Here is a 14,241-nt window from a genome sequence, read left to right as displayed (position 1 = left end):
CTGAAGTGTTTCCCGGGTGGAAGGGCAAGACTGCGGTCTCTAGTTTTCAGAGAAGAGAGGATAGAGAGATGGCTAGATGAAGAAAGCAGCCCGAAGTTAATTATGTAGTGAAAGGCACCAGTTCTTGCAAACTAATTATAAACCCATTGCCTTGCAGAGATGACTTTTTTTTCTTAATATAATTTGTATTTGTTAGCAATCGTACCACAACTAATTCTCAATCTGGGGGGAAGGATTAATATGCTAAGTGTTTAAAAAAAAAAAATCAGTGGTGCCTTCCCCCTTGCATCAGTAAGGATGTGCTTAGGAAAAACTATTGACCCATCATAATCATCATCTGCCTAAACAAACAGATTGAGGGCCGGGAGTGGGGGAGGTACAAGAAGAGTGGGAAGAAAAATACCAGAAATAAATTTCAAACAGAAATGCAAATGTTTGAGTGTTATTTCTGTTGATATCCATTCTGCATGCCTCTCCCCTGGCACTGGTGAGCCTGGGTGGCGGCTAGACCCACGTCTGCATGCACACACGTTTGCACATGCACATACGTCTGCACGCGCACATATGCCATCCACACAACTGGCAGCAGGAAAAGAGCTGAGCTGTGCTCCTAAATGCCCCTGAAATCGCTTTGTGATACCTCCTTGCCCTTCTGGACATGGCTAGGCAGCTGACAGTATTTCCAGGGGTCATTAACACCAGAAAATGCCTCAGATGGGCCATTATCAGAGTATGAGAAATGTAAAGGTGTAAGAGACATGGGAAAAGAAGACATCCCACCCACAAAGCAAATCTCAGGTTCTATAAATGTGAATGCACTAACAGCCCTCTTGTACCGAAGTGGTACGGAAGGTGGATTTTCCTTTGATTTGCTTTTTAAAAATCCAGGACTTACATATAAAATGATTTGGCACAGCCAGAGCCAGCCTGACGCAAAATTAATCTTCATTTTTACCTCCCCGCCAACCTTTCTCCCCTCTGTGCCCTTCCGCCTTGCTGTCCAACCCTTTTTAAATCCTGCTTTAGCTAACGGCTCCTACATGTTACCGACCATAAAGGGCTGGTTCACAGTGGCTTCCAACAGCCTCCATCCTGGCTGCATGACAGTCATTGGGGAGTTCTTAGAAATGCACACATTTTACTCCCAAACCCGCCTTCTTGGTGTCCCCGGTCATCTTGTCTTTTGCAAAGAAAAAAGAAATGACTTAAGCAGGCTCCGGATGGTAGGGCACCTGGCTTCCCCAGATGCTTACTAGGTTTAAACCAGCCAATTAAAGCTGTCAAGGAAATTAAATATACTATGCATTTCAGCTCAATTACTGTTGTAATGTAACCTTCTGCCTTGACCCCCCATTATATTTCTCCCTTGAGCCCCATCTGGAGCCTCGGGATTTCCTGAGTCATGTTTTCTCTTGCCACCCCTGAAGTTTTGTGCCACATTTTCTTGTTTCTGCTGATGAGTCATGGTCTTCCAGGGGCGGGGGAGGAGGGTGGCAGGTCCGTGGCCCATCCCACCACACACTGTTGGACGTACTCTAAGGAGGCAAAGCTCTCTTGCCTCCCTTGGTCCACGGGAACCAGTGGTCAGAACTAAGGGATTCTGAGTCAGTTGCTGCTGAGTACCGCCACTGTCCTCATGTTGTCTTTTAGACATTTTATATGCTAATGATTCTCAGGTGGAGTGAAGTTTGTTTTTTTTTTAATAGAACATGTATTCTTTTTTTTCCTGTCTTTGTGTGTTCAACCAGCCCAAGGATGGCCATTTAAATGGAGCCTGGCCCCATCACATATCCATATTTAGATGTGTCAGAGGCTAGACAAGAATCACCAGTCCTGCAAATCCCTGGTGTCATTTGTCAACATTAGATACGAGCCTTTGTCCTATGACATTGTATCCCAATTGCTTTGCCACTCATTATTTGTCAGACGACATAGAAAGAAAGAAAAATGAGGCCCATAAATTCTCAGCTTTATCCAGAGATCTTAAACATGGCTTGGACAATTCACAATTTCTAAAGAAAATTCCTTTTCTATGCTCTGACCGTGTGCACCAAATGCTGTGTAATTATAATACCACATCCTCGGTGAGTAATGCCTGAAGCTTTCTGTTAGTTTTCCTTAAAACTAATCCTTTCTTTTACTACCCTAGGAAGGAAAATCTGGTTCCTACTCTTGAACATGCTTTTTTCATAGTGCAGTGGCGTCCTTCAGGGAGTGTTTTAGACCTGAAATTATAGTGGCCAGTCCTGGTCGCCCATTTACATTGGCCTGAAACTGTCCACTATTGAAGGAGTCTCGGCTTTTGGACAGAACCTGTGGGAAAAAAAAGAATGTGTGAATCCTACCCTCCCCAATAGCACAGCTTTTACTGGCGCGGACGTGGGCAGGGCGCCCCCTTGTGCCGCTTTACTGGCGGCAGCATTGCATTGTGGTTAGTAAGTGGTCCCAGGAAGGCCGGCCCTGCTTCAAATTCCAGCTCCAGTCCTAGAAAGTAGGTAGTTTGGGGCAAGATACTAATTCTCTCTGTGCCTGTTTTCTTAGCTTTAAAATGGGAGTGATTGTCTACTTCACAGGTTATTATAAGGATTAAATGAAATCATGAATGTAAAGCCTTTAGCCCCATACCTGCCCATAAGGGCGCCATGTGTGCCGGTCAACTCGGCAGCAGGCTTCTTCTCTGTGATGGATCCAGAATAAAGTAGTAAAACTTATAGGCTTGTGATGCCTGCCAGACCGCACTGCTGGCTAGAAGAATGGATGTGTTTTCCTTAAATCTATGTTGGCACAGGACACACGGGCAGACATTTTTCAGGCCTCTTTGGCCATTTTATGATCTATAGACATAGAACACTTGACATTTCATATATCCAGCTGAGGCCCATGGCCCAAAAGCAAACCCGGTAGGGGCCATTTTCTGGAGGAAATTTCCAAAAAGACTAAATTCATAAAAACAAGAGTGAGATAAATTGGCCCTAGAGTCTGTGCCCTCAACTATAGGAATGGAAATGAATGGTTTTATGGCCTGGGATACTATGGGGCATGTCCTTGGGGCAGTGATTCATGCTCCTTTTTAAAAAAAGAACGTCAAGGTCTTCGGATATATCAGTGTTATTCCAAGGATGCTACTCAAACTATTCCCAGATGACTTAAATTGAGAGTATCTTAAAGAGAACCATTTACTCCACAAATGGAACCTGGGCCTAGAGTGAAAATAGCCCTAAGAGAGAAAAGGAAGTAATTCATATCTCACTGTAGCATGCCTTTTCTGGAAGCATCTTGAGGCATTCAGCTAAAAGAAGGAAAGAAGGACCCAGAAAAACTGATGTCAACATACTGTTAGCCCAGAGTTGTCACAGTGCTGTTACTTACGATGTCCAAGTAAATCCAACCCTATTGGGAAATAGGCCATTTGTAAAGGACCGTGCAGACAAGAAGGCCCTGGCTAGTTATAACAGCCAGGAAGTACCCCAACCAAATCCCAAATTCTACCCCTCCAACAATTGCACTAGGTGTTATTTTTTAACAAATTGCAAGCCAGGCAAATTTCTTTTAAAAAAGTAAATTAGAATCCTTCCTGGCAGAGAGCCTCCTGGCTTTGTCATTAGCTTTTCGTCCTCGGGCAAATTACATCATTTTTCTGTATCTGGTTCTTCGTGTTTCAAAGGAAAATAATCTCCATCCTGCCCACCTCACAGTCCTGGTGAGTGAAGTGAGGTGTGAAATGTGAAGGAGCTCTGCGAAGTACAGAGTGCTAAAGAGGTATGTGTCACTCATTAACAGGGTCTGCAACTGTCCCCACCCAACACCTAAGGGATTCCTTTCTCTACCACCCCCTCTTCCCCTATAGGTCTGACCCTGCATGCTACATGGTATCATCATGCCCTCTCCCCGCTCTCCCAAGAAAAAGAATCCCCCACTTGCCATCATGGAAAGTGAATCAAAGACAATAGTAAGAGACAGTCCCAGACTGCTCAGAGCAAGGGACACCTGGGCTTCGAGGCAACCCCCAAGGGAAAAGACTCAGGGCATTCCAGGGGCGGAGGGAGAACACTGTGCTGGACAGGTCGGCCTGGACGCAGCTCACCCCAGGACCACAGGGAACTCTTGAGAGTTCTGACATCCTGATGATGAACATGTTCTCCATCCACCTGGGAAGTCTTGTTGACAACAAACAAAACAAAATTTCAGAAACCAGTCCGAGAAGTCAGACATACTCTCCCCTGAACGGAGGCACATTGGGTCGGTCCTACTGTGTCTGGTTGTCCTAACCTAAGATTAACACGGAGAGGGCCCCAGAAATGGCCAAGGTCTTGGGAATTCAGTGAGTAGACGTGAAAGGAATGATAATAAGTTATTCAGGAGACAGAATACCGATCTGATTGAAGAATGCAATCCGAGGACATTCTTTTAGACACAGGGAAGACCCAACACTCAGCTCTACTCACTGGGAGCAGCATTGTTATCCTATCTGGGGGTCACCAGGAAGCCAGCTCAATATTTCCCTCTGGGGGCGCCTTACCTGGGCAACAGCAGGAGAAAGGCCAGGAAGAAGGCATACCTGACTCTCCTCAAGCCTAATGCTGAGCTGGTCTAAGCCACCTACTCAAACTTGTGTTCCTCTGGACCCCACTGCATTCTCCAGGGTGGGTGAGCCACCACACACACTCACACACACACTCACACACACACACATACACAAGACAGCCCTCGGGCACATACTACTCACCAGTGATGTTGGATGAGAGAGCTTGAGGAGGAAGGGGGTGTGCACCACAGTCTACCCACTGGGTCCTCATTCTGTGAGGAATGGTCCACCCCACTGGGTCCCCCATTCTGTGTTCCCCCTTATTCACTTCCTCCTCCCTGAAGTGGAATGAGGGCGGATTAAAGGCAGAAGGAGGCTGCAGTGGCAGCACGAGGGCTAGCGTTAACTCCAACGAATATTATTACCCTTACAAAATATGAGCGACAGGAAGGGGCAATTAGGGGAAAGCACTGTACCTACACAGAAGCTATTCAAACTCGTCCTTCTTTGGGAGGAACGATCCATAGTAGTCCTGCTTTGTGACGGACGAGGGCTTCTGAAAGTCCCCGCGAGCCCAATTCCACAAGCATGCTCACAAAAGACATTGGCCCAAAGTTTCATTGTAGGCTTTTTACCTAAGAAAAGAAAGCCTTGAATGTAGGGCCCAGGTCTGCCCCTGAATTCAGTCAGGACCCAGAATAAACCCACCTCATTTCTCACTGTGCTGTCCTTGGCCCGGGCATCTTGCCTTTCTCCCAACATGCCAGGTCCTTGTGCACTTGCTGTCTCTGATTGTCAAGAATACTTCCTTCCCCAGCTCTTCAGTAGCACATCATTTCTCGGCTATCAACTCTCCACTTGCATGTCTCTGCGGAAAGACCTTCCCTGACCACCGCATCTAAAGGAGAACCCCCCGAACGTGTACTCAGACCTGTGTTTTTGTCTTTACTGTCTGGCCCATATTCAGCTCTGGACCATGGCTATTTCATTCACCAGATTGCCCAGGGATCTATGATTTACTAGGCATGTAGGACACGCTCATTACATAAATGAACCTTTCCTTGGGTTAAAGTCCCCGTGCAAGACACCAAGGGGTGTTCACAGAAAAAAAAAGAGAAAAATCCAAGTTGCCAAACATGAAAAGATAGCCTCACTCTTTGAGCAATGCAAATTTTTTAAAAAGTAGTGTTCAAAAGCTCATGACACTCGATAAGCAAATGCCATTGAATGGGAGTATAAACTGAGACCACATTTTTGTAAGCAAATCATCCCCATCTATCAAGATTCAAATGGCTGTGCTTCCCTCCCACAGAGCCCCTCAGGTCCTTGCTCTGCAGCCACCAGCCTCGGGCATCCACTCTGCGCTACCTCCTAGCTACCCCCATTGGAGCAGCTGAATTACAGGAAGTTTCTCCAGCCTCTGCAAGGTGGAAAGCAGTAGTCAGGGTCCATGTAAATTCCCTCAAGCAAACAAACAAATACAATAAACAGTCACTGCCTTTTCTGTGCCTGTCTTACATCTGATATTGGCAGGCGTTCCCACTGCCCCATCCAGCTTTGGCAGCAATGCGTTTTCCTGAACTCTTCAGTGCTTTCCTTTTCTATGGATTCTGAATCTGGAAAGAAGGGATCATGGTTTTCTAAACTATAAAATTCTTTATCTATTGTATTGGGCAACTCTGTTATTCATCTATGCCGTTACGGATTTATTGCGCCTCGGTTCTAAATCCCCTCTTTTCCCCCCACCCCCTGCTTTGTGATGCTGGAGCTGGACCCTCAGCATTGCACCTGCTGCTTCTGGATCCCTTAGCAGTTCACTCCTGTTTACTAATTAACAATGATCTGTGTTAAATTCCTCCCATTCCAATAACTGGCATGGTCTCTTCTTCTGCCTGAACCCTGCCTGACATATCATCTCAGGCATCTTGGCACACTGCTCCCAGACCTCTCCCACTCTCCCCAAGTCTCTTGGCAAAATCCTTTACTTCCAACAAATTATGTAATTTCCTACTTTGCTAAAATCAGGACTCTCCTGATGGGGAGATTATCCTGGATTATCCAATGAGCCCAGTGTAATCATAAGGGTCCTTATAAGAAAGAGGCAGGTGGGTTAGAGTCAGAAAAGGCTGGGTGGGAGGAAAGCAGAGAAGTTGCAAGATGCTCAACTACTGGCCTCGAAGATGGAGGAAGGGGCCACAAATCCAGGAATGCAGCTGGCCCCTAGAAGTTAAAAAGGCAAGGAGACAGATTCTGCCCTAGAGCTTCCAGAACAAATGCAGCCTTGCCAACACCTTGGTTTGAGGACTTCTGACCTCTAGAACTGTAAAATAATAAATTTGTGTTGGTTCAAGCTGCTAAGTTTGTGGTCATTTGTTACAGAAATGACAGGAAACCAACACAGTCCTTAACCCCCAAGGTGAGGCGTTGAAGCTCTCAGGAGGGTTCTCCCCCAAGGTGGGGGGTAGGTGTGTCCCTCTGAAACCAGGGACAGCCAATAGCTCCTCTCATGCCAAACTTGGTCTTGCTCAACAAGCATTTACTGAGACCTGTGGATCTCTTCTGGGAGAATGGAAAGAGGAATCCAGACCCCAACTTCAAGGACAGATTCATATAAGGAGAAATAAAACTTCAAGGCAGAATCCTCTAGATGCCAAATGGGTGACAAGTTCAGCTAAGGCTTTAGACACTCAGAAGAGGCCATCTGCTTGCTTGCAATGAAATCCTTCCCCCTCCTATTCAGCCTTTCCATGGATAGGCAGGAGACTGTGCCCCCAGGTTTGTCCGGGACAGCCAGGTTTGTATCTGCTGTCCTGCTGTAAACCATGAATTGGGACTCCTTTCATTCAAGAGCACTCAGATTCCTGAGAAACCACATGGTCACTCGAATGGCAGGGCATCAGCCAGGAAACCCACTGGACACACTGCACCGTGTTAGGAACAACTTTGAGCTTGAATCTCAACACAAAATAAAAAATGATCCCCGGGGCACCTGGGTGGCTCAGTCAGTTAAGCGTCTGCCTTCGGCTCAGGTCATGATCCTGGGGTCCTGGGATCAAGTCCCACATGGGGCTCCCTGCTCAGCGGGAAGCCTGCTTCTCCCTCTCCCACTCCCCCTACTTGTGTTCCTTCTCTCACTGTGTCTCTGTCAAATAAATAAATAAAATCTTTAAAAAAAAATGATCCCCAACTTTTTACGCCACCAAAATCCCAATAGAGAACACTGTTTCAGTTGATTGACTGTGAGCACAACAGACATCTCAGTAATCCTTCACATACCATCCTCAGATTCTCTTCCTGGCAAAGTCAAAGTAAGGAAACTTAGATCACGTTGTCTAATGAGATACAGCGATTTTAATGTATGGCACCGCCTGCAGCTGGAGCAGCCCGGAAGGGTTTTGTTGTTTTGTTTTTCAGCCTTGCTTGTGAGCAGGATGGAAGTAGTGGGTAGAGAGCTGAAGGAGGGGAGGGAGGGAGTTGCTGCAGAGGAAGAATGTAGGAATGTGAGAGGGGTTGAAGGAGGAAAACAGTGAATTCTGAGTTTCTTTGCCATATTTATCAAGCTTAATGAGCAATCATTTGATTCTACCCTTGAACTTGACTCTCAAGGTGCTATCCTTTCAAAGACATCTCCTGCTCCAGAGGTGGGGGTGGACAATGGGGCCCTACTCAACTCTGTGTGTGCGGGACGTGTGCTTGGGAGTGCGGAGGTGAGCGAGGTGTGCGAGGTGTGTGGGGCTCCGAATCCATCTGTCATGTCAAACCCGGTGTGGGCTGAATCGTGTCACTCAAATTGGTCCATAACGGGATGAAAATTCAAATGCTGATAAATTACAGGGAGCTATTGAGTGCGCTCAAGTTCACACCTGCCTTTGGGGGATTGTGATGAGATTCCATGTCTTCTAACTGGTTTCTCTTATCTTCCGGCCACCTTATTAGCCAGGATTGACACAATATTTAATGCTGTATGTCTTTTGTTGGCTTCTCTGCTCTGTGTTTCTTAAGCTCCCCTTTGCATCCCTCCTTCCCTGGGGTCAAGTCACCAGGGATTCCAGAGCTGCAGTGGTTTGACTCCTGTCTCCTTGGCACATTCTACCTCAACACTCCCATCCCTTCACGCCGGGAGGGTCTCCCGGATGCAATAGATGTTTGTGTAGTTTGGTGAGAGGAAGAGGAAAAAAGAGAAAGGAGGAGAAACACGGGCAGGGAAAAGAGGCTTGGGGTGAGGGGAGCGGGGAGGTACAGGAGGGGGAAATACGGGGAGAGGGGTAGAGTGACCCCAGTGAGGGGAAAGCCCACTGAAAATTCCTGGTCAGTCACGACTCCTGTGTCCTGTGTCCCTCTATGTTTTAATGTCTCACACCAGCTAAAAACGGGTCTGTGGGAAGTCGTAACACTCACCAAACTCTTGACAGCCGCTGTTCTTCATGGCGGCTGTGAACAATTGCCCGCCTGCCAGTGTCTGACTGAAATAATAGCTGTACCTACAGGATCATTTGGAAGACAGATGGCGGAGGCAATCCCCATTCATCTGCCGGCGGCCATTTCATAACTCTTACCAGCCTGTCAGGCCCAGGATGGGAAGGCAGAATGCAGCCTTGCTAATTATTAAAGCTCATTAGAGAGCTGTTGTATTAAAGCCAGTACCTCTGTCCTGCCCCAGTCCTGCACCGCCCCAGCCCCACCATGCCAGCCCCACTCCAAGGTGTTTTTGAGAATGCCTTTTGCATCCTTGGGAAAAGCATGTCCCCAAAGCCTAGAAGCCCTGACGTTTGCTAGGTGGGCTTTACTTTTTCACTTTTTCACTCCGCCCCACTTCCTAAGGAAGTATTGTAGCTCCAAAAAGAGGTCTCTCACCTTCCCCACTGTTCGCCCCTTCCATAACTTTGCCCATTACGATTCCATATCTCAGAGTCTGGATGACGTTTCCTAAACCGAGCTGCCATTTGCTGCTTAAGGCACCAAACATGTCTGTTAGCATTTTTATAGCATGCATTAAGCCCAAGACTTATTTCAATGCAATGTTTACAGATTTAGAGAACTTTCCAGCATGGCATATCCTGCCAGCATATTTGAAATCCTTGGTTGTCATTCAACAGCAATTTTTGAGAATCTACTACGTGGATGTAAACAGGAATGAGGCAAAATAGGAGGGCCTTCGAGTGAGGGTAGCTTATTGAGTGTGGACCTGTGCAGTTACAGCGCCCAGGCTCACTTCAATGCTCTGCAGCCGCCATGTTGGAATTCATCATTTCTGGACAAGAGCCCCACGTTTTCACTTTTGCCCTGGGCCCCCTCTGATTGGATTGGCAGCTGGTTCTGCTACAATTGCTGGAAAGGGGAAGCATTCACAAGGGCTCAGGAAGCAGTCCCTCCTGAGCCAAAGCTGAGAGGCTAGAAACTCCAGATGTAACAGAGATTAGCCAGTGGAGGAGAGGGAGAGATCAGTGCACACAGCAAGGCAAACATGGATGGCAAATATTATTAGTGCCTATTTGAGCACTACCCTAGGCATGGTCTGCTTTTGAGGTGCTAAAGACTGGAGGTAGACCCCACATCACCTTAAATTCAGCAACCTAACAGCACCACTTGTGACTTCTCTCAGGAACAATTGGCTGGCATCGATCCTCCACTATGTCACCAATTTCACTATATACCAGTTCTACTGAAATGTCAGCCGGAGAAGGACGTGTAAAAAATAAGGCTGGAATGTAACGGGAGCCTGTAAAGGGAAGCCTTTGAATGCCAGACTGAGGAATATGGGGAAGCTTTTGAAAAATTTGGTCGGAAGAGTGACTACTGGAGCTCTGGCCGCCCCAAGAAAAGAAATATTCTTTCTACGCCCACTGGGCCATTTGTTCATAAGGCTTATATAATAACAAATAACTTTCCAGCACCTTCCCCTCATTGCACATCTCCCTCCCACTATTCCCCTTCCTCACACTGCTTCTCCCACCCCACAAACACATGACACAAAAAGTCCAGCTGTTGTCCTTAATTTGGGCTCTGCTGTTGCCTTGACCTCCCTTGGACTGAGGTCATTGACCACGCTTCAGTCCATTGCACTATGCCCGAATTCACACATCTGACCTCTCCCAAACTTCTTAGGGGAGGAATCCCACCCATGACCCTGTCTGTGGCAGGCAGAATTTGAAAAATGACCACAGTGACCTCAGCCTTGTATAATCTCTCCACCTGAGTGTGGGTGGAACCTGGGAGTATATGAGATGCCATCCCCATGATTATGCCAGGTCATAGGGCAAAAGGGATCCTGCAGATGTGATTAAGGTTACTCCTCAGAAAGGGTAGGCCTAATCTGGTCACATGAGCCCTTTAAAAGCAGAATTTTCTCCAGCTGGTGGCAGAAGAACAGGAGACTGAAGCACGAGAAGGACTCAAAGCCCCAGTCCTGCTTGGAACATGGACCTCCAGCTGACAGCCAGCAAGGAAATGGAGAAAGCAGGCCTAAAACTACAAGGCGCTGAGGTCTGCCCACTACCTCAAAGGCTTAAGAGATTCTTCCCAGAGCCTCCAGGTAAGAGCCTAGTCTAGCCAACATCTTGATTTTGGCCTTCAGAGACCCTGAGCATAAAACCCAGACAAGCTGACCTGACTTCTAACCCACAGAACTGTGAGATTATAAACAGAAGTTGTGGGGCACCTGGGTGGCTCAGTCAGTTAAGAATCTGCCTTCGGCTCAGGTCATGATTCCAGCATCCTGGGATCAAGTCCTGAGTTGGGCTCCTTGCTCAGTGGGGAGCCTGTTTCTCTCTCTGCTGCTCCCCACTGCTTGTGCTCTCTCTCTCCCTCTCTCTCTCTCAAATAAATAAATAATCTTTTAAAAAATATAAACAGATGTTGCTTAAGCTGCTAAATGTATAGTAATTTGTTATATAGAAATAGAAAAGTAATATACTGGTTTAGCCCCTTCCAGCCACTCTCCTGCTCAGCAGCTCAGATCCTGCCACTTTAACATTAGGCAGAGTCATAACGCAAGCATCAGGAGTCGCATCTGAAGGGACAATGAATTAAAAATGAGAAATGAGTGTAGAGACAACCAGTTGGGAGATTATTGCAAATGACCAGCATGAAGAAATAAGGTCCTAAATTTAGTGGCAGCATTTATAGATAAGAGCGATGGATTTGAGAGTCCTGCTAAAAGAAAAACTGTCCAGATTAACCAATTGATTGGATGGGAGAGATAGAGACAGCTATTATGTTGGTTTCTGGAAGGAGTTGGAGGGTACACTGGTCCTCTGTGATAGCATGTTCATTAAACTAAATGGAAAGAAGATGTGTTCAATTTTTCCTAAGATAAGAAGGAATCGTGTTAGTTAAAATTGTTGGTGGCAAGCAACAGCACTAATTCAATTCAAACAAGTTTTAGGGGGTAAATAGAGGAGGGTGCTTTGTATTGAGGTGCAGGTGTTTTATAGACCCCAAGGGACAGGAGAACAGCCAAGCGTCTGAGAAGACAAGATTGGGATATGGAAGCCCCTGGGGACCAGAGAGTGTGCTCTCTGCGTCCGCATCTCTTCTTCCCCAGAGACCATCCTCGTGTGCCAGTTAGATGTTCATGGCAAAGCTTTAGGGTTGAAGGGGAGACCAGGCTGGACTGGAATTGCTAACTCTGATTCCCAGTCTCCAGGGGAAATGATCCAGTTGGTCGATGTGGTTGCCCTACCTCGCACACCACCATCATGCTGCTGCCCTCAAGAAAAGTGGGAGAATTGATTCATGAGCAGGGCAGACACTCCCAACGTTGTTTACCAAAAAAGCAGATAGGATTTCTCAAATCTTAATTTCTGCAGACACAGGAGTACCAGAGTGTGGTATTATACCCAAGCAGCTGGGTCCCAATCCCAGTGCTCCCTCTAACTAACAGTGTGTATGACAGTGATGAACTAACTAAACTTCTCTAGGTCTCAGTACTTCTAGGTATAAAATAAGGCCCTTGGTCCAGGTGACGTTGAGGGTTCCAGGTTTAATGCCCTGTGATACTAAGTCCTTCTGTGCAGAATGATGCTATATTGATCCAGTTCTTGTGTTTAACTCTCCCTTACCCTCTCAAAGACCAGAACTAAAGCCTCTCTGCATTAATCCTCTCATTCGCTTACAAGAGGAAGAAAGGCAGCCGAGGAAAATATATAGTTTGTTTTCCAAGAGAGCTGGACCACCTGAAAATCTACTTAGTACTCAAAAAACACTAACCCCCAACCCGGTGTTAACTGCCTTTAAGTCTCTGCCTTGACAGGAGCAGAGATTCTGTGCTCCCACCAACAAAAGTGTGTCTCAGATTACTGGGGGGCCTGGCTGCCACCATGCTGGCTCTCATCTTGCAGCTTTCTTTAGAACCACAAGGTCAGAACTTTAGAAACTTTAATCCAGTTCCTTGATTTTCTATAGGACAAAGCAGAAGCTGAAAGAGAAGAGACTTGCCCATGGTCATATGGATCTTTGGGAGCAGAAAGGGGGAGTAGAGCCAAGTGGCCTGACCCATGTTTTCCTGCTGTCCCTTCTTTGAACAGATTTAGGCATGTGATCTGAGGCTGGAGCCCCAAGGATAAGCCAGCAGACTTGACTGATGGCATCTGTTATTTATGAGTTGAATTGTGACCCCACGCCACCAAAATTCATATTTTGAAGTCCTAACACCACCCTCCTCCCTGCTACCTTAGAATGGGATCTGATTTGGAGACAGGTCTTTACAGCGGTAATCAAATTAAAATGAAGTCATTAGAGTGGTCCTCAATCCTCTACCAAATATTGCCTTTCGTGCCCAGCCACGGAGGTCCTTCCCTTCCCGCAGCCTAATACTGCGATGCCTTTCTCCTGCTCTCCAAACTTGGGTTAGAGTCTCATTTCTGTTCTGTGATTTTTTTTTTAAGACTGACTACGTTTACTCCTTGCAGGTCCCATCTACTTCCTCTGCACAGTGGCCAAAGCCTCTCGGGCAGCCATGAGGAAAAGGTTGGTGGAAAACTGTGGTCTCATTCCAACACTGGAGCTGTGGACCTGGGGTCTGACAAGAGATGCCACAGCAGGAATGTGGTCTCCTAAGTCTTCACTCTCAAAAGGAGAGTGAAATGGAGCCTGAATCTGACACCATGAGATGCAAAAGTATCTACTCTGAGTGCTGGTGGCATTTTCTAAGTTCTGAGATAAGCCCAGGAAATAATCCAAAAGAAGGATGATGACAGACTCTTAAATTGTGGAAAGTGCCATTTTAAAATAGTTGTTGTGCATGACTTGGAAATTGTCTCAGAACAAAATGTTTGTCAATCTCTGAGTCCTTATCTCTACAATTTGTTAATAGAGAGACTTGTACAGCGTGCTAGCTCATGTAACAAGAGGTTAAAATGGGACAGTCTCAGTGTCAGTAGAGGCTTTAGCATGCAGGTACTGGCTAGATCACTTACGCAAAACTGGAAGTGGAGGTATATGAAAGCCACTTTTGTGACTCAGCTCATTGCTCATCTCCAGCCTATCAAGAAGTTGAGGAGAACAAAAGCAAAGATGGGAATTGGAGAGAGGCTTTTCCTTGGAGGTAAGTGGTCAGGGAGCCTCTTTACACCATCTATGAGGGAGGCACGTGCCTTACCTCAAGCCTACCAATAAAGGCATCAAGGGGGCCTGCAGAAGCCTTCAGATGAGCCCTCTAGAAAGCAGTCTGGGGTGTTTGGCTCAGAGACAAGAAATCTGAAGGGCCTGGAGGCTAG

The sequence above is a fragment of the Phoca vitulina genome, unplaced genomic scaffold (assembly GCF_004348235.1).
Source record: "Phoca vitulina isolate PV1807 unplaced genomic scaffold, GSC_HSeal_1.0 scaffold7, whole genome shotgun sequence".
Classification (NCBI taxonomy): domain Eukaryota; kingdom Metazoa; phylum Chordata; class Mammalia; order Carnivora; family Phocidae; genus Phoca; species Phoca vitulina.
This window is presented reverse-complemented; position numbering follows the sequence as displayed.